The sequence below is a fragment of the Furipterus horrens genome, unplaced genomic scaffold (genome assembly GCF_987537825.1).
Source record: "Furipterus horrens unplaced genomic scaffold, mFurHor1.1.pri manual_scaffold_1, whole genome shotgun sequence".
In the NCBI taxonomy this organism is placed as follows: domain Eukaryota; kingdom Metazoa; phylum Chordata; class Mammalia; order Chiroptera; family Furipteridae; genus Furipterus; species Furipterus horrens.
The window spans coordinates 20,631,418-20,651,399 of record NW_028327171.1 but is presented as its reverse complement, the minus strand read 5'-3'; positions in this window follow the sequence as shown (position 1 = coordinate 20,651,399).

The following is a 19,982-nucleotide window of genomic DNA, read 5'->3' as shown; positions in this document are numbered from 1 at the left end:
AGAATGCAGAATTGTAATGAAATAACCCCTTTACTCTATAGTACTGTGGTTCCCTCTACAATGTTTCTGACTAATGAATGATATATCAGCACAGCAGGGGGTGGTAATTCACTGATCACCTGAATTTTGTACAGTTGTAATTGTTTGAAAGTTCTCTCCCCTACTATGCTGAAATATGTCCATCTGTTGTGTTCACCTATGCATTTCAGTTCTCTCTTTGGGAAGCACACAGCGTAAATCCAGCTCAGCTCATTGTTAAGTGGTTTTTGAAGGGGCATATGAAGAGATTATAGGCCACTGCATAGATTTGAGTAATGAAACGAATAGTTTCTCTTTTTACAATTTGACTTAAGAAAACAAAACAAAAAATTAGTTCATACAATAAGCAAGCACTTGCAAGAACAGTTAAGACATGTATGACACAAAAGATCTGAATTTTATTTAATTTTATTTAATCTAAATATTATTTAATCTAAATTTTACTTAACTTAAATTATAACCCTTTTATTCAACTGTATTTCAAGGAAAAAAAAATTCACAATGGATGTTTGGCCAGACAGTTTAAGTGTGAAACTTATCTCCAAAATGTTAAAAATCACTTCAGTCATTAATACTAATATTAAAAAAGCAATCTTTCATTTTTTATGAAGTATAATTTGATATTACACTATTTCACTTTAACATCACTTAAATATCATTGCCCATGTTCTCTCTTAAGGTACAGTTTTATTCTATGAACAAAAAGAAAGAACTTGAAGATTGAAATACTGAAGGAACTGAGTGAATAAGGGTCAGCAATTTCAAGCAGATGTTGAACAGATGTTTCTGTATTGAGGTATTGTTCTTGAAAAGCAATTAAGTAATGAGTTTTCTTGTATATCTCTGGTTTTTTGGTCATGCTTTTCTTCCTGTATTTCAAAAAAAGTTTAAATCAATATTAGTAAACACATAGTAGAAGCTATTTACTCAACAAATTTAAACGTCAAACTTGTTTTTCTGTTTGAAATTTAATAAGAAGAGGCATTTTTTTCTGATTCTTAAAGTTTGCTGGTTTATAATCAGTCAAGTAAACAGTCCAAGTCCATCAAAAGACCATTATTAATGTTTTAAAATACAGGAAGTTAGGGGGAGAGATTTTTTAATGAGGGGTTAATATTAACCATAGAAATGTCAACTTTTTGAAATGATGGAAAGTAATATATTCAGAAAGGGAACGTCTGATTGACAGATTAGAATCTACACAAAAGCTTTGAGAGTTTAATCTTGGTGTCTTTTGTGGTTTTTTTTGAATTATAAACATAACGAACATACTGTGTTGTTTTCAGGCATTTTTGAATTAAAGCCTTATTTACTTTGAAAATTTTCTGTTTTAGTTAAATACAATTGTTGATAAAGTGTTCTTTAAGTATGATGACCTATGGCTTAATCTAAAATTATACTTTAAAATGGAACACCAGGCAAATGAAATCCATATTTGGCATTGGACACTGAATCTGCTTGGATGAATTTATGTAAGTTTACCTCATTCCAAACAGAGTGTAGTTTAATTGAATGCTCCTCTTTAACCAGTATTCTTGGATAGTTATAATAAATAATGTAAATAATACCCAATTCAATTGCGACGTAGTAAGTCTATGGCTTTTTTTAAAACTTAAAACACTTTATTTATGAATATTCACTTTTGTGACGCATTTGTGGCTTTTAAGTTAGGCTCCCTGAAAAAGAGGTTCTGAGATGGAGATTTGGGTGTCAGAGGTTTATTAGGGAATGTTCTCAGGAACACTTCCAAGGAGTAAGGGGAAAACATTGAGCAGAAGGAGAAATTTAACTGGGATGCATTTGTGCAAGAGTGTTCCCAAATCGAGGCAAAGGGTCAAGGCTGTACAACGACCATTCATTAGATGTGATCTACACTCAGGGGAAAGGATGTACAAGGCACCTGCCTTCAACGAAAAAAACAATTCCCCCAAGTTTGATGCAGCTGTGAGCTCTAATCACCCAGCCCCCAGTAGCAGGGGAAATGAGTGCCTTGATCCTGGAGGCTGTGTGTACACTACAGTATCATCCAGTGAGCTACTGGCATGATGACCATGAAATCATTCATATTGAAATTTAGACCTGAAAAGAACATTTGTCATTTTCAAGACCAATCCTCTTGAAACACTAAGGAGGAAGCAATATCAGTGACATATTACAAATTAAAGAACTTTAAAAGACATTGACTAATGCTGTTCAGGTGAATTCTAACTCATATATCTACCTACCTACTCAGTATCCCCATTTGGACACCTATGTGACATACTAAAATAAAAATCAAGAATTTGACTTTTCCTTACATCAGTGTACTCCTGCTCTGAGATTCCTCACTTTAGTAAGTGGTACAGTCATTCTTGTAGGTGCTCAAGTTAAAATCACATGATTCATTATATTTTGTTCCCTTTTAGATGTCTAATACCTTAGCATATTGGGTAGACTTGTCCTGCAAAGCATAACTACAATCAGACCACATACATATTATTATTAACTTGGCATAAGCCAATCTCTCCACTTGACTATTGCAACAGAGTCCTAAGTGGTCTCTGCTTCCTTTTTGCCTTATAGTATATTCTCCACATGTAAGAGAATCGTTGAAAACTAAGAAAGCTCATGTCACTCCTTTGCTCAAAATCTTGCAAAGATTTCATATTCTACTCACTGTCTATCTTAACTGCCTACCAATTCCTCCTCACTCACTCTGCTCTGGCTACACTAGACTCGCTACTTCCAGAACACACACACCAAGGTTAAGCTCTACCTCAGTAGCTTTTTCACTTTCTGTTTTCTCTGTCTTGAACTCTGGACAGAGAAATAGATATCTGTCTAGATGGTTCATTCATTTTCTCATCTCAACTCAAATTTCACCTATCAAAGAATGTTTTCCTGCCCCTCCCTGGTCCATCACCCTTTCTCCCCTTCCCTGACTTATGTAATTTTTTGGTGATCTTTTCACCACTCTTGCTATCCTATTCTGAAATTACACTTTATTTTAGTATGGCTGTCAACATTGATGACACTTTACTCTGTCTAAAGTAAATACCTAGCACAGAAATGTGTAACATGGTAGAAAAAGAGAAAAGTTCAAGACAATAATGGGGAAAATCAATATTGTGGCTTTGCTCAATAAAAGAATGTTCCAGTGATTAGTGCCACCTAGAAGGGACTGACACAAATGTCCTGCTTCCACAGTTCATCCCCAAGATGCAAAAGAATCACTTACTGATGGTTATATTCATAGAGCTGGATTAGGGGCTGACTAAATGAATCTCAAGGTTTCTTACATATCTGAGTTCATGTGACTTTATTAGAATTTTAAAGACCATTGTGTTTTACTGTTTCATGACTCCTTGTAATATTTTAATTCATGTTCAGGTCTGATTAGACAATCCATCTAAACATGCTCATGGCTTGCTATTAAGATGACTCTTCTAGTAAACAAGACAAAAAACAGATTTCTCTTGAAGCATTCATTATGCATATGAGCACTTGATTAGAAACATGGCAATGGGAACAAAATAATCTCTTGAATGTTCATTACTGAATGATGCTATCGTATTCTAAATAAGCACAGTGTGAATTTCAGCCTGGCTCATTAATCATTAGAAGACAACTCTAATCAGTGCAATGTGACTCTAACTTTACTTTAGGGCAATTGTACTTAATTGAAAATAGCAGCCAATTAAGAAAAAAAGTACAAATGATTGGCAAGAAGGAAAAAGAGAACTTTAAAAATTTAGTTGTTTAAAACTCTCAGATTGTTTTAGCTGCCCTGAATTAATCCTGCATTATGCAGATTAGAGAAGTAATTTCTAAATATGGTAGAGACAGTATTCAGTCTTTCTTAGTTTGGAACCCCAGTTATATTGGGTAGTAAAATGCACTCAGGGAATGGACTATACTGTATTTCCAGCCAGTCACCTTTATGGTGAGATGACCAAGTTTTGGATGATGGAATGTAACCTAAAGTGTTAGGGGGAACTTCTGAGGAGGCTGTTCTATCAGGAGCTGACTCAGCCAGGAGGCATCTTCTTTTCCTTTCTACCTCTTCCTTCACAGTTCCTGATGGTCGGATTTGATGGATGAAGTTCCAGAAGCCATCTTGAAGGTGCTCTGGAGGAGGCAGCCAGCTAACTATGAAATAGCTCTGGACAGCAATCTCTTTCATGTGAGAGGGAAATAAATCTTACTTAAGCCACTATTTTGAGTTTTCAGATACATACAGCCAAACTGAATATGCAAGATGCTGGACTAAGTCCAGTGAACTTACTCTCTGGAGAACCACAAAGAAAAAAAAATGCAGTGTGTATAAGAGTAATCTGTTATTTGTCATAATTTCCTGCCGGCATCTGTTCCTCTGCTTCCATAACACTATTTCAACTTTTGTAGAGCCGTCTCTCCATCACCAAAGGTTCTTTTGGTGAGACTATGAAACAAGATGCCCTCACCCCTGAACACGGAGTGGGCCCACTAATGAACCTCATGAACTTTGACACAATACAGTGTGTGATATATAAAATTTGTACATATTAACTGAATGTCTATTAAAAATAAATTCAGGTGAGCCCATTTAAAAAGATTTGGTACATCAACTTTATAGAAATTATATTAATATATTCTGGTGTGTGTTTCATAAAAATAAGAAAAATGCATTATGCTGTTGACTTCCTGGTAACACAATATCAAAACAATTGATTTCTTAATATAAGTGGAAATGGTCATTTTCAGACCTAAATTTTGTTTGTCACAATGAGCAGGTATTCCTTTGATAGGATTGTAACAAATTTAATAAGAAATAATTTGGGTAATTCGTAGTGAAATAGCAAAACAAATTATTTCACATTCCCTAATCTTCCTTTTCTATCTCATCTCTAACAACATTACCTTCAAAAGATGTTTATCCTTGAATTATTTACTTTTGTCGTCTTGTGCTGTAGCTTACTGAGTCTGAATCTAAAGATCATTGTCAACTTTAATTTTTTCATCATCTTATGATTTTTGGTGACAACAATGAGTAGAGAGACTTTGTTCACTATTCTATGACACATGGTAGTAATTTAAAAAAATATGAATGGAGTGAGAATATAATGGATGTAGCAAGTATGCACAACTAACTTAACAAGATAAATATTAGTTTATCCAAATAAATGACATAAAAATAAAAATAACAAAAACTATTATTCATAGTTTATGAAGAGCCCATTTGTGGCAGAATTCTTCTACATTTTGCTCACCTTGTTATTTTCTATCTCTTGCCAGAACTTGACATTTCTTGATGTATTTCTTATTTTGTTGACTTCGTCACTCATCAGAGAAAATATGGCTCAGCAGCCATCTTTTAAATTGTTCAGAGTAAAAATACTCTGGACCAAGACAGACAATGGCTTTTGTTTTTTTGTTTTTAATTTAGGAACAATGCAACCTGATATAAAAATCCTAAGAAAGAACTGGAAATTAGAGTTGAGTGATAGCAGAGAAGCTAAGAAAGGGACAAAACTGACAGCAAATTGGAGAAAGAAAAATGACATTCTTATTGGAAAATTAGAGAAAGTTACAAAATTCACCTTGGGAGTAATGTGCCTATTGACCATTTTAGCGCTGAAATTGAAAACAGGATATAGAAAGTCAGAAACAACAGATAAAATGTTTCATTCAATTCCCGAGAACAGCTCAGTTGACAAGTGGCTTCTCATCCGGGAAAATAAAAACAGGGGGAACAAATCTTAGCATAAACAATCAGTATGCCTATAAATTAGTAGAGGTCTTGTTTATGAGCGTCGGCCTGCGAGCTAAGTGTCGCTGGTTCGATCTTCCAGTCAGGGCACATCAGAGAAGGAAAACTCTGACTCCAAAAAACCTCCGCTGCCTTGCGGCATACCTCTTCAGGGGAAAGGCTAAGGGAGTAAACCCCGACAGAAAATCCGGAGCCGGAGTCCCTAAGGCGGTTTGACGTTGTAGTCAACATCGGCAACTCCTGCAGCGCACCTGAAGCCAAGCTGTATTGACTCCGTCTTTCCCTTGGACCCTTCAGCTGCGAAGAGAGGGGGGGTCTGCTGCATGGGCAACAGCAGACCCTCCATATCACCCTGCCCAGGCTCTGTAGCTTCAGCTTCACTGGAGAGGACACTCCAGCGTCATCGCAAGATGTCGATTCAACACGGGAGGAGACAGATACCGTGTCACTCCCGAGTCGGACTGCACAGCCATTCTCGGCGGTGCAGATAAGACTCTTAAGAAGCTACACCATCGTCTCTCGAGACGGACGGCTGCCAACAACGATAGGGGAAAATAGAACTTTATTGGCAGAAGTTGCTGTATATTTCATTTAATTTCTTCAGTTTCAAAAAAAGAAAGTTATGGTACACAGCAGGCAAGTTATTTGCCTAAAATAAGTGAAACTAGTACCCATATTTACTGACATCTAGTGAGATGGTCTTTCTGCGATTTATTTGACAGGAAAATCACTTAAAACTGATTATTTAGACTTCTAGCTTTAATAGCATTGGAGCAGGGAAAGGAAAAGACAGCTATGGAAAGTTGCCCTGAAGGAAGGGCAGGGCAGACAGATGAGCTGGGAAGGCTATAGGTGTATTTCTAATAATGATGGCAAAATGATCTCATATGAACCTCTCCACCAATAAAAATTATAAACTTAGACACAATATGTTTTTTAAAACCCCAACTATTTAAAGGCACTAAAAAGTACCCAAGTACAAGCAAAAGCCAAGGGAAATTGTATTCTTGAAAAAGAGACCTTCCAAAGGGTAAGAAATGCCTGGGTATGCTCCCACAGAGGCCACCTGTAGAGAAGAGAAAACACAGTCTAACCAGTTCAAGAATGCAAAGCTAAGAGCTAGCTCAGTAGGAGAGGAGCAGTGGAGAATTTAAAAGGCAGATCTTGAGAGAGAAGTGCAAAAGTGCTAAGACCTAATGTCTGCATTTGAAGTTCTGCGGAATGCCTGATGGATAACTAAACTACAAGTAAGCAAAGCAGAGTGCTGGGTGTCTGGCAAATAGATCATGGAAAGACCAAAGATGAATACGGGTGATATTTGTGAATTCATTGCTTTTTAACCAAATGCTCTCTCTGACTCACATGCTAATCAGGCAATGAAATACTACATTGAAACATCAGGGAAAAAGCCTGACACTGGCAGAGCATCTGGAAATTTAAGGAAGGATCTCCAAAAGTAGAGTAGCCATGTTATATGAGATTAAAAATATGAAAATACATTTTGTTAAGTTTTCAGCTTATCACCATGTAGTCACAGTGGAAACCCTCAGGGGACCAGGCTAAAAAAAGCAGTAGCTGGGTGTTGGGAAAAAATAAGTGTACTGTAGTTACCAGTAGTTATTCGCTGCTACATTCCATAGGAAACAGTGAGATTGCAGTTTGAATCAAAGAAAATTAACTGACCACCATAACAACAGCAACAAAATCTCCAGAGGAACATAACCGAATCCACAGTTGCTACAATACATTATTTACAATATCCAGTTTTCACCAAAAATTGCTACACATGTAAAGAAGAGGAAAATGTAATCTATTGGGTTGACCAAAAAGTTCGTTATTGTTGTTGTTGTTGTTTTCTTTTTCTGTAAGATGGCTCTAGTAGTGCTTATTTGTCTTTAACTTTATTTGGAACAATTTTGTTAGATGTATTGTGACAACTGTCATATCAGTATGCAGTTAAAAAAGATACCAAAATCGATGATTTTTTGTATAGCCATTTTAATATTAAAGATGGAAGAAAATATAAAATATTTATGGTGTATTATGCTTTATTATTTCAAGAAAGGTAAAAACACAACTGCAATGCAGAAAAAGATTTCTGCAGTATATGGAGAAGGTGCGGTGACTGATCAAATATGTCAAAAGTGGTTTGTGAAATTTTGTGCTAGACATTTCTTGCTGGGTGATGCTTCATGCCAGGTAGACCAGCTGAAGTTGATAGAGATCAAATCGAGACATGAATTGAGAACAATCATTGTTAGGCTATGCAGGACATAGCCAACATACTCAAAATATTCAAATCAATAAAGTTATTGGTAAAAATGAAACATGTCTTTATTTTATGGAAAAAAACTAAACAAACTTCTTGGCCAACCCAATATAATCTGGTTAAAGTAACAAATCAGTGAGAACTCACTCTTCATTGGCCAGATGACAAGTCTGTCAAACAGCTACTTTCGAGCCATTATTATATGTTTAAAGAACTAAAAAACTTTTTTTCAAAGAAAAAGTGTCTAATAAAATAAATGGAAATGATGCCTCAGACAAATGGTAACTATTAAAAGTAAAAATTTTGGAGTATAAAAGTTGAAATAAAAAATTACTGGATAGGATCAACAGCAGATTGAAAGTAGCAGAAGAAATAATTGATGAAACTTATAAGAAGATCAAATGGAATTGCCCAATCCCCAAAACAAAAAGAAAAATTACTGAAGAATAAAAATAGAAGCTCAGAGTTTTTTGGAATAATACAAAGAAGCGTAACACAGATATACGTAGAGTTCCAGAAAGAGAAGACAGAGAGGCAGGTATAAAAAAAAAATTGAAAAAACAGTGACTAAACACCTTGCAAATTGGTGGACAATATTAACTTTCATATCCAAGAATCTCAAACTCACACACACACTTAAGTGCACATGCACACAAGGTAAATATAAGGAAAAAATTAGATCTAAACTGCTGAAAACTAAAAATAAAGAGAAAAAAAGTGAAAGAGGCAATTAAAAAAAATTTAACAAAAAAATGTATAGAAGAACAATGATATGATCGGTAGCTGACTTTTTAATCATAGTAAAAGGAAGCCAGAGACCATATTTAAAGTGCTAAAGGATCTGTTTCCAGTAAAATTATCTTTAAAAATGAAGGAAAATACAGATGTTTTAAGATAAATTAACCACAACAAAATTTATCTACAGATGACCTATTCTGAAAGAAGAAAGAAAAAAGAAAGAAAGAAAGAAAGAGAGAGAGAAAGAAAATTATTTAGGATAAGGGAGTTGTTCTCTGACTGTTAAGAGAATAAAATTACAAATAAATATAACATCCAGGAAAGTCCCAAATATTTGTCAATCAACATATGAGTCAAAGAAGAAATCACAAGAGAAGCTGGAAATTAATTCAAACTGAACAATATTGAAAGCACAGTAAAACAAAACCTGTGTGATTTAGCCAAAGCAGAGAAAGTGACAGCTTTATGTTTCTATGACAAAAGAAGAAAGGCCTAAAACCCAAAACCTCAGTGTCCACCTTAGGATGATACAAAATAGGAAGATGTTAAACCAAAATTAAGAGGAAGGAAGGAAGGAAGGGAGGGAGGGAGGGAGGGAGGGAAGAGGGAGGAAAAGAGGAAGGGAAGAAGGGAGGGAGGCAGGGCAGAAGAAAATAATAGCTGCATTAAGTCCAACATTTGGTTCATCTCAGAGTTTCCATCTGTTGATCTGTTGATTAGCTTTTTTCCTAGAGGATTTCTCATAGTGTCCTGGTCCTTTGTATGTTGAGTATTTTGGAATTGTATCCTGAACATTTTGAATATTATATTATGAGAGGCTGAGTCCTGTAACAATCTGCTGGAGAATATAGATTTCTTGCTGTGGTGGTGGTGGTGATTTCAACAAAGCAACGAACCCAGTTAGGTTGAAACTTGAAGTTTTGTCTTACTTTCTATGCGGTAGCATTCCAGTGTCAGGGAGTTTTCAAAGCGTTGCCTACACTGCGTTTGGTCTTTCCCACCTGAGCAGAGATCAGGGCTGGGCCAGGCACGCGTGTCAGTGCACACATGGAATTAGAGCATCTCACATCTTCAGTTCCTCTTCCTGAAGTTTTTTGTATATTCTCTGACTCCTGGGGCTCCCTTTTCCTACTCCTGCGGCTTGAAATGGATTTGTTTTGTTTTTCATTTTGTTTTTCTTTTTTGGAGTTTTAGCTACCTGTGCTACTGCAGTTGAGCACAACTGGGGCTGCCCTCAAGCAAAGAGGGGCCCCTTTTCCTGTTTCTCTGGCCACAAAGAGTTTCTCTTTGAAATCCGTTGCCTGTGTCAAGTGTGCAGTTTCACACTGAAGCTGCCCTTGATCATGGCACAAAGTAAAGGAAATGATCGGGGAACTCACTCTGTAAAGGTTATTTTTCAAGTTTCATCTTCCTACTCCGGTTTATTTGTTGTTCTTAATTTTCAGAGTTATCAAGTAATTGTTGTTTGTGTTGGCCTCTTGTCGAGAATGTTTGGTTGTAATTAGTGAGAAAGGTCAACTGTGGTGGACTTACTCCATTTCGATGGTGGCCAGAAGTCGCTGAGTGATTTTGTTCATCATCAGTCCCTTTTTTCACATTTTCTACGGTAAGCGTGAACATTACTTATATATTTAGGAATGGCTATAAAGCAATAAAAGAGCTAATGCTTTAAATTTTCTAAAATTATTTAGAATAATGAAAAAAAACTGGAATTCAGACCCTCGTGTAGATCTTTTTTGTTATTTATATGTATTCTCTCCTTGTTCGAATACACGCTTGCTGCCAAAAACTGGAACTTACTTATCTTGGCTGCTGTTCACCATATTTACCACTACATATACCCCATAGCAAATGTTTAACTGCCCTGGGTTCAAATATTTTCTATGTTGTTATCATAGCATCAGAGATTCTTGTGTTATTAGATAGGGACTCTGTCCACAAAGCAAGGCCCTCTCTGGTTCTTTGCTATAGTAGTTGACTATGTACATTTTTCTACATTCTTCCATTCCTACCCCTCACTATTTAATTCCAAATCCTCTACCGAGTTAGAAAGAGAGAAACTGAGTTGAAAACAGAAGTCTTCAAATATTTAGTTAAACAGTAGCTTTAAGAATGGATTCTGTCAGTGATATATCAAATGTGCTTTAAAAAATCTTTTTAAAAGAAAATAGCGGTACTCTTGTTACTGACCCTTCTAAAGAAACTTCCCAAAGATAAGAGATTATATCTAGACTTTGAGAAAACAAATTATTAATGTCCATGGCAAGTGAAATTAGAGATGTTGGGCATTTGGAATACATTTTAACGTTTCTCATGAATGATGTAACGATGCATGCATATAATTGTTCCTATGTCATACGTTTGACTCCTTTTGAGACAGTATTTATTTAATTGAAAATAATTCTAAAAGTAATGAGCAAAAATTTATGAGAGGGTGAATTTTATTATTTGGCTCTTGTTTTTTTTATGGATATTAAGAACATAGTAATAATAACTCAGTTCTGAACTCAGAAACTAGAAGTAGTCATAAGAGTTGCCAATATTATATAGGACTGAGAAGTGTCATCTTACCGCTATCATTCACTGTTTTAATGAGATCAATTTTTAAACATATTATACAATTAGTATTGAAAATATAAATACTTTTTAAAAAGAGATTAATAATCCCAAATTCTATCATACTAACGCATTATGAACATTTTGAACTTTCTTGCAATCATTTTTTCCTGGGCCCCTTTTCTCATTTAGCCTTAACCATTCTACACACAATTTATATCACACTTTTTTTTTTCTGTCCATACTATGATGCAACACTGTTTTCATAATAATCTTTATTTTTACTTGGCACTTAATATACCAAGAAGAGGTGGCACTGTGGTTATTGCAAACAATATTTTTGTTGGGTAATTAGACTGTTTCAAGTTTTTGCTCAATGACATAATACTATAATAAAAATTGGTATCTATGCTGATTTTCCATTTTTAAATAATTTCCTTAGTGGAGATTTTCAGATATGGAATTGATGTTTAAAAATTAACATTAAAAATATTATTTAATTACTATTCCAAAATGTTGCCTTTTATCAGCAATGTATAAAGTTAGTTTTTTTACTGTGCTTTTAAAATCATTGAGGACTTCCAGCCAAGATGGAAGCATAGACAGACATGCTGCATCTCCCTCCACAACTAAAAAGGAATACAGCTACCTCAAAACTGGAAACAACCAGAAGTTCCAGAAAATCAAACTGCATGGAAGTCCAACAAACAAAGATATAAAGAAGAAATACTCATCCAGACAGGTAGAAGGGGTGGAGCCGGGACAGAGAGGACGCAGTGTGGTGGTAGCAGCAGCGGTGGCAGTGACAGGCTGGTGAAAAGCACAGTTACATGTTTTAAAAAGTCAGAAGAGACACCTGGGGAGCATACCTAGCTCCTCACCAGACCACATAGCTCACCGTCCCAGCACCAGGGAAAATCAAGCCTCATTGCTTCTGACTGTGCAAACCAGTGGGGGTTGGGGGGGAGGCAGAAACTGCCAGTCTCTAAGCCGAGTCCGCTTGTCTAAAGGGCCCCCGTAGTCCTAGGACGTCCGCAGACCCATCCATTCTGGGAACAACAGCCAGGGCAACAGCTAGAGAGGCACCAGTCCCATATGGAAGTGGGAGAAGTGCCTGGAAAAGGGGCGAGTGCTGGGAAAAAGGCATTGTTCCTTCTCAGACCCCTCCCCCACATACAGTGCCATAACATGGTAAAACAGGTCGCCCTGTACTAGCGAATCCCTAAGGCTCTGCCCCTTACAATGTAATAGGAGAGACAGCTCTACCTAAGACACAGAGGCAAACACACACAGGAGACTTCCAGCCAAGATGGTGGCCTAGACTGACACGCTCTGTGTCCCTCCACAACTAAGAAGGAATACAACTACTGCAAAACCAGTAATAACCAGAAGTTCCAGAAAATAAATGGAAGTCCAACGTATGAAGTTATAATGAAGAAGTGGTGCTCATTGGGTGTGTAGGAGCGGTGAAGCCAGAACGGAGAGGTCAAGTGGTGCTGGCAGCAGCGACAGCAGCGGGACGGTGGTAAGCACAGACACCCGTATTTAAGGGGAGGTGAGAAGTGCCTGGGGAGCTCCCCCAGCTGCAGACCAGACCCATCAGCTTGCGATTGCAATGCCAGGGAAAGCAGACTCCCATTGCCTTGGACTATGAGGACAGGGGATGAGGGTGGGGGGCACGGAGGAGGAGGCTTCTGATATCTCAGTGGAGAGTGAATGACAGGAATTCATCTTAGACCCCCACCCCCAGAGAAAATGCCACAGCATGGTGAGAAAGGTCACCCAGTTGTGATGAGTACACAGGGCTCTGCCCCCCTATAGCGTAGGAGGTGTGACAGCCCCACCCAGGAAGCAAAGGTAAACACAAAACTGTGAGGATGGCACAGATCATCAGATCATGATAGAGATCCCCATGATGCAGCTGACCAGACAGCAAATATCTAATCTAACAAAGCAGCAGATAGGAAATCTTTCTGAGACACAGTTCAGAGCTTCAGTTATAAAAATGCTTACAGACCTAACAGCAGATCTTAAACAAGATGGGGGAGGAATGAAGGCTAGTTCTGCTGAAATGAACAAAAACACATACAAAACTAGTTGTGAGGGAAAGAAAACCAGGGATCAAATCAACAAATTGGAACATAGGGAAGGAACAAACAGTCAACCAGTGCAGAAAGAGGAAACAAAAAGTGAGGAAAATGAGGAGAGGCTCAAAAACCTGTGGGACAGCTGTAAGCAGGCCAACATCCAAATCATAGGGTTGCCAGAAGGTGAAGAAGAAGAACTAGTAATTGAAAAATTATGTGAAAAAATAATGAAGCAGAACTTCCCTAACTTGGGGAAGGAAATAGACTTACAGGTCCAGGAAGCATAGACAGTTAAAAAAAAAAAAAAAACTGGACCCAGGGAGAACCACTCCAAGACACATTATAATCAAAATGTCAAAAATTAAGGATAAACAGAGAATCTTAAAAGCAGCAAGAGAGAAGAAGAGAATTGTATACAAAGGGGTCCCAATAATACTAGCAGCTAATTTCTCAAAATAAACTCTGCAGGCAAGAAGGGACTGGCAAGAAATATTCAAAGGAATGAAAAGCAAAAACCTACAACCACGGTTACTCCATCCAGTGAAGCTGTCATCAGAATAGAAGGGCAGAGAACGTGCTTCCAGGACAAAGTAAAACTGAAGGAGTTCATCAGATCCAAACCACTGTTATATGGAATGTCAAAGTGACTTGTTTAGGAGAAAGAGGATCAAAACTATGAACATTAAAATGAAAATTATCACAACAACCAACAACAGAAGCTAGGGAACTGAAACAAAGGCAAACTAAGTAGGCAACGAAAGTGTGAAAAGAATTATAGGTATGGGAACATTATGGGGGGAGGTCAGTGGAGAGGGGGAACGGAGGAAAGGGAGGGAGATGGTACAGGAATTAAAAAGCATAGTAGGAGGGAATGAAGTAGACAGGAAGATGTTGAGAAGAACTATATGCGCAACCAATGGGCATGGACTAAGTGGGGTGGACAACTAGAGGGAGGGGAGTCAACGGGTAGAGGGGAAAAGAGGGCAAAGAAATTGGGACAACTGTAACAGCATAATCAATAAAGCACATTAAATAAAGAAAAAGAAAAAATAAAATCATTGAGTGGTATCTTTTTGAGGGTGATTAATTTAATAAATAATAAATGGCATCTCAGTGTTATTGCATTAAACATTTCTTTGATTACTGATTAGCTTTAACTTTTTTCCATTTTTGAATTGTATCATCTTCTGAAAATTGTCTTGTTGTGCCCTTTGTCTTTAGGAATGAGCTTTTTATAGATCACTCTGATGCTAAGCGACAAAGGAATACTTATCATAATTTGTTAAATAATCAAGTGAACAACTTTCTAAAACACTGTTGTCTTCTTTTCAGCAATCTAATTGCTGAACACAAATTGAGCACATTGTAGGGACGACACTTGACACTCATATTTTCACATATTTTTGTCCTATGATGTAGGTACTATTATGAAGACCAGTTTAAAGGTGACAGAAGAGAAGTTTAGAGTATTACCAAAGGGCATAGAGCTCGTTAGTGCTGAAGCTAAAACTAGGCCTCACATGCCATATACTGTAACCACCATAAACCACCAAACACAGTGAGTGTTTATGAAACCAACCTGTCACTGGAAGCTGTCAGAGAATCACCTGATTCACACTGTTGCATTTCTGACCTTTAGCTTTAGCCTTGTGACAAAAAACAAACAAACAAAAACACCACCCAAAGAATGGTATAATGAAGTGCATGTGCTTCACACACCCTAAGCTCGGTTGGAAGTTGCTCTGTCCAGCAGAGGCTTTGTGACCACGGCGGAACAAACTTTACCCAGGACATTTCATTATGTCTGGGAGAAGGAAGGTGGCTGCCTCTCTAATGGAGACCAGCAATTAGACTTTCTTCCCTCCCTCATGCCTTTTATTGAGGAGGATACACATGGGAGACACAAGGTCAAAATTCATGAATCATCAATAGATTTTAGGCATTTGGATTACAGTTGACAATAACAGATTACATGTACCAGTACAGAGGGCACAGTGACCAGTCTGTGTCAGGGTCTATCAAACATCTTGATGCCACACTGGCATTAGGTACAAGGTTTCATACATTTCTTGCTAGAGATTGTTTATGTTATATGAAAAGATAAGCAGAGCACATTCTAAAGCATAATAAGCATTCTTTAAATCCAATTCCCACGGAAACCCTCTGAGTGGCTTTCGGTTATGTTCCACGTGCAGCCTATGTTGAGACTTAAAGACAAGCACAGCCGGAATGCCGGCGGCAGTTTATGCTCAGGTCGGGGCTACAATTCCCTAAACCACAAGGAGCGGTTCCCTACAATATGAAGATTATTTCTCTACATGATTGAGGAACTGGGATTTTATTTTCATCATTATCTGTGTGAATAGACAAAGGGGACTGTGTTAGAGTTAGAGCTGGACTTTCCATTAACACTCGGTCTTCCTTTAATCCACTGAGTGACCTCAGTACGTTACTAAATTCTCAGAGTGACAATGTTCTCATCTTTAAAAACAACATTTATAAGGTGTTCCTTGGATTAAATGGGATTATCTGTGTAATAGACCTGATGGAGTATTTAGTACATAATAGGTGCTCAACAGAGAGCTGTTATTTTTGTGGTTGGTTTCCAAGGCTTGATTTGGAAGCGTACTGTGTCAAATGCCTCCAAATCATTTGCTCAGGCTCTATCATCCTGAGAGTAACTAAACTACTTAATTCTTGCCAAGACTTTAATTGGAAGAAAATAATCCATTTTAGAACTTCTAACAAGTACTTATATATTGGAAACTTTCCAGTGTAGACTAAATTACTTTTAGTGCATCTCTGGACAATTGCATGTCCTCTAAAATCTCTGTACCTTGGCTATATTCATTGTGCAAATTCCTGAAATAGGCTTAAATAATTGATTGGGGAAAAGAATAAAGAATCTCATACTGTTAACAAGATTGCATTCTGATTCCCACAAGCCTAATTACCTCCCTGTAAAGCGCTCTTCTGTACTCTTTGGCTGCTGTCTCTTAAAACAATTAGCTACAGCCTTGATTTTTATTTCTGCTCACTATATTTAGGTTCTATCTTCAGAGTAGGGATGAACAGTGAGTTATTATTTTTTAATCCAACACCGCTTAGGTAGTTAGATGATATCAATACTTCTTTGGCAGCAATTTGTTTTGTAAGGTTCTTTATAATCTAATTACTCATTATCACACGATTTAGTCTAAAGAGATACCAATGAAATACATTTCTATGTTACTTTCCTCTTTACAAATATTCCATTGTTTTCTGCAGGAGGATTGTAAGCCTTTGGTTTTTCTCACATATTCACAATCTTTCACTTTCTCCCAAACTAAACGTACTGTATTTGTTACCTTCAAGAACAGTATAATTACCAAAATGGTCCACACTTAAGAATTAGAGTGTCTATCTAAGAGATAATGGAAAGAATATATGGATATGTACAGAATAAGTGGATTAACTAGAAATATTTAAGGCTGATTATTTTTGAATGGCCCAGAAATTTTATTTAAAAATGTTTTGTAGTGCCTCCTCTATTATAATTAATTTTTGTTTGGGTTTTAACGATTCATTGCTCACCCAATTAAAATGGCAGTGCTAATTCTTAGGCTGCTTGGTATTTCTATTCTTACTGTAACGGGTAAATCATTCAGAGGACATAACCTTTAATAACCTTTAACAAGACCTCAAACTGTAATCTGTCAGAATTATTCCCAGACTACATTTCTTCCTTCTGCTTCTGCTGAACATTTACATAGCAATGAAATGTTAATAACTCCTAAGAGAATTGGCTGGGTTTTATTATGCGTTAGAAGGAACAAGGATTTCTCTGAGAGTCCAGGGTTCAAATTGGATAGTCTACGCCAGGACCTCAACCTCAGAGACATTGCTAGGACTGACACCTGATATTTGGGTTGAACGTTGAGATTGATGAAGGCACATGCACATAGAGAGCATGGGATGAGATTTATTACCTACTGAGGCTTTGGTGGGGAAAGGCAGCAGCATGCCTCCCAAGTAGGTCCAAAGTGATTTGAGAGAGCAGGGGAAGGACACTAGCTTGGGGGTTGTATGGTGCTTGGGAGTGGGAATGGAGCAGACTCAGTGGGGAGAATTTCTGTGTGTGGCTTGAACTTCTACAAGAGCCAAAAGAGGGAGTGCCAGGCTTTCTTATCAGTTTGCTCAGATGTGGGGCAGAAGGAGATAAAGGAGGAGAGAGACCTAAAAACTGTCAGTAAGCAAACATCAGAAAATGGAGTCAGATTCCGATACAATATTACACCTGTATAAACGTATAGCACAGATTTGGATACAGCTACGCACCCGTGCTGCCTCCCAGATCATTCCGTCCCATAAGGGTTCTGTGCATGCAAGGTTTAACTTCCTGTCATCACCCCTGGCTTATAATCCCTGCTCCTTGTGATAATGGCTTGCATTTCACCCCCCACGGCTGTCTGTGACTTTGTCCCTGGGTCAATCAAGATGCAGAATTCAGTTCTGCATGACTGAACCAACTGTGACTAAAATGCCCCACGTACATGAAGTTTGCATTTGTGCACATTGTTCTAAAAGTTTGATAACTCAAGGGAAGAGAGCAACAGGGAGATTACTATCCCCATTGAGGGGGATTTGCCATACCTCTGAGCAGAAGTGCCTACATAAGTTTGGGAAATAACTAGTAGTTGTTTTTTTTCCTCTATGATATAAAAAAGAGGCTATTCCCTTTGATTATATAAGATTATAAATCTAAGTAGTCTAGTAAGTGCACACATGCACACACTCCTGGACGCATGCAGACAAATGCTAACACAGGATTTGCTGACCTTGTTGCTTTCCTTGAAGCTAAATGAAGAAACTTGCCTTAGATGCAGGAGACTCAGAAATTCTGATAGTCTTTCTGCGGAATGAAACGGAAGGACACAAAAGATTTCTTTAAATCAAATGTTATTATTTGCATAAAATTTATTAAGTGGAGTTCTTACAGAAAGTATCCTAATTCTTTTTTCCTCTAACCTTTTTTCTTTCCGCTGAAAATATATCTCAAAAAAAAAAAAAAAAAAGCCCTGGCTGCATGGCTCAGTGGATTGAGCATCGACCTGCGAGCCAAGTGTCGCTGGTTCGATTCCCAGTCAGGGCACATTACTAGGTTGCACGTCAGGTCCCCAGTTAGGGGCACGAGTGAGAGGCAACCACACAGTAAAAAAAAAAAAAAAAAAAGAAAGAAAAAAAAAAAAGAAAGAAAAGAAAACTAGAATCATTTTTTGTTTATTCATAAGGTATATATTCACATCTCACTTTCCCTAACGAAAAGTGGGACTGAGAGGGAAATTACTTTCACTACAGTGTCAACTCGGCACCACAAGATGAGTTTATTTGTAAATATTAGGCCTCTGATGATGCCCACGTGTAATGATGTCATTGCTGAGCATTAAGCAAGAGCGACAGGTCTAGAAGCCACAGACTTCCCTAATCTACCTCCCAACAAGATCTGACTGAAGAGGACAATTTGATAAATGTACTTGCTTGAGCTTGGTCTTAGTTAGAATATAAATAAATTGGATGATTCAAATATAAATTTCAAGGTTTATTTTTCCCAAACTTCAGGACACATGGTTTTACAAACAGCTTGCCCATCTTATATGGAAGCAAATAAGTATTTTGCATAATGAAAGAGTCCCAATACTAGAAAATATTCAAGATTGACACAAATCTGCCTCATCCAAATTTGCTAAAATCTTAGGAGCTGATTTTATAGACACAAAAGTACAAACACCAGTTTCCCATGTTAAATATAAAAATAAAAATATTACATTGAGTTTAAGGTATTGTATATCTATGATTAATGATGGACCTAATTTCTCTTTCATTAGTTATTTTTTGTAAGTAATTTTTCAACTGATTCAATTCAAATGACTGAAAGTGGTTTCTTGCGAAATGTGCTCAAGGATCCAAAGGAATCAATGAAACTTCATAATGAAGCATTTCACCTGTTCTCTCCCTAATAAAAGAGGAATTATTAAAATAGATGATACATCTTGGTAGAGCCTGTCCTTTAACCTAAACTAGTGCTGACTGAGTAAACCAGCTGCATCATTTCTATAAATGTGTTTGTGGGTTTAAATAATTGAAAACGCATTTATATTAAGAAAGAATAAAACAGTTATAAGTCAGGCTGACCTAGATTTGAAATGGAAAAAGCCAGGACATTTATCTGGAGAATCCCAAGGTTTGCTCAAGATCTCTGGGGTCAGGAGGATCTCATTTGAATTCTTGGTTAATTATTAATGTTCTACCTGGCAAAGCACTTGTCCTCCCTGGGCCTTAGTCTTCTTATCTCTCAACTGGAGATAAAAATACCTACTTCAGTAAGTCAATTGTAAGAATTAATTTAAACAGAATAACTTTCAGAAAAAAGCAGAGCACCATGCCTAGTTCGTAGTGGTGCCCAGTACCTAGCAGCTATTATCATTGTGGTACAATTACATCTTCTGGCTGATGCTTAAACTACAGGATAATTTTTCTCCACTTCTAAAAATACATATTCTTCTGAACTCATAGGTCATCTTGATAG